Source organism: Oncorhynchus kisutch, linkage group LG24 (assembly GCF_002021735.2).
Source record: "Oncorhynchus kisutch isolate 150728-3 linkage group LG24, Okis_V2, whole genome shotgun sequence".
Taxonomy (NCBI): Eukaryota; Metazoa; Chordata; class Actinopteri; order Salmoniformes; family Salmonidae; genus Oncorhynchus; species Oncorhynchus kisutch.
In genome coordinates, this window is record NC_034197.2 from 42,327,228 (window position 1) to 42,329,327 (window position 2,100).

Consider the following 2,100-nt stretch of genomic DNA (forward strand, 5'->3'; position numbering starts at 1 on the left):
ACCATATTTAGGTAGCTTGGGTTTCACTGTGTGTTTTGTCAGTGATTGTTCCTGTCTCAGTGTATTTGTATTCACCAGACAGGCTGTATAGGTTTTCACATTTTCCGTTTGTTGTTTTTGTATTGTTCGTATTTGTTTTCATTAAACATGTATCGCACTAACCACGCTGCATTTTGACGGAAGAAAGCCGTAACAGGTACTGTGTTACAACAGTGGGTCAGTCGGAGACAGAGTCGATTCGAACAATTTACCAACCGTTCTCAGCAAGTGGTAATTCTGCCATTGATCTACCGCAGTGTCTGGGTCAAGCAACCCAGGTGGTGATACAGTGTTCCTCAGTCAATTAAGACTTTGTCACAACGGTACACTCGGTCCAAACGTATACTGCACACAGGGTCAACTGTTCGATAGGTAAACGGACTCTTACCCTAGTATCCAGCAAGTTAGAATCTTTAAAGTAATTTGACCTCGGGCTCAAAATAGACCGAGGTCAAATGGCTGTCTAAATGAATTTGAGATTCAAGAAGTCAGCGCCAAAGTGATGGCGTTTTCTCTTCATATACCTTCTGATCACCACTCAAGTACCACTTGTGGTTTCTGCACCTTGTTATTTCAAAGAGCACAGCAGCACTACTGTGCCTCTTAGTTCATAGGCATCCTCTAACCGCAGCAAGACAATACATATATGGTCTTCCGCTTAAATCGGTGCCTTTTACTTTATTAGCAGTGCTTCAAGCAGTTTCTCCCATTCTGCAGCTTCGTCAGATGGTGGAGGCGGTTCTTCCTGGTACCATGTTGTTGAGGTGGATGGTTGACTGGCGCCCTCTCCTGGTGAATGTGCCCACTCTGGTAGCTCATCAGACCTGCTCATGTCTAACTGTACTGGTGGTACGTAGGGTAGTGGCAGTGGGAGGGGGGCAGGAGGGAGATCCATTTTGCGTTTCACTACAAAATGACTGATTTTCAATTTTTAAGACTAACTTACTAGCTAGCTACTGTAGCTAACTGGCTAGTGTATTATACATTGTGATAACTAGCTAACGGCTTTCATCCCTTGGTAGCTAGCTATTAGTGTTAGAAAGTTTAACACTAGCTTTTATAACATGACTAGCTAAGACTAAATGGTAGAAATCAAGCTAATGATGATAGTAGAGTAGTGTCTATGGTAAATTGTCATTAATTCCTCGGATGAAGTAGTATACATTTTTTATTTTAAAGAGATTTTTGGTATTGAGGCATTGTATCTACTTTCACAGAGTCAGATGAACCCGTGGATAAAACATTTTAAGCTTTGTGTTCAGTTTGAGGGTAGTCGCCAACTAGCGCAATAGCTAACTAGCGCTAAAGCTAACTAGCGCTAAAGCTAACTAGCGCAATAGCTAACTAGCGCAATAGCTAACTAGCGCTAAAGCTAACTAAATATCAATAGAATTCCAGTCACTGTGCTACAGTCATTCCTCTTTCTTATTGGTTCCACTGTGTGTGTGTGTGTGTGTGTGTGTGTGTAACATGAGAGAAGACTGCTGTGTAGCCATCAGAAACGTGCCTGTTTCAATCAGTGTCAAAAGTGACTTTGACGTGTGGCATATATTCACACACACACACACACACACACACACACACACACACACACACACACACACACACACACACACACAGTGGAACCAATAAGAAAGAGGAATGACTCTCCCCTCCCACTCCTAACTCTCCACCCCCCTCTCCTAACTCTCCTCACCCCTCTCCTCTCCTAACTCTTCTCACCATCTACGCTTCTCCTCTTCCTCATCTCCTCTTCCTCACCCACTTCTCACCCCCTACCCTTCTCCTCCTCCTCCTTCTTCCGCCTCTTTTCACCCTCTACCCTTCTCCTCCTCCTTCTTCCGCCTCTTTTCACCCTCTACCCTTCTCCTCCTTCTTCCGCCTCTTTTCACCCTCTACCCTTCTCCTCCTCCTTCTTCCGCCTCTTTTCACCCTCTACCCTTCTCCTCCTCCTTCTTCCGCCTCTTTTCACCCTCTACCCTTCTCCTCCTCATCCTCCTCCTCCTTCTTCCTCCTCTTTTCACCCTCTACCCTCATCCTCCTCCTCCTTCTTCCTCCTCT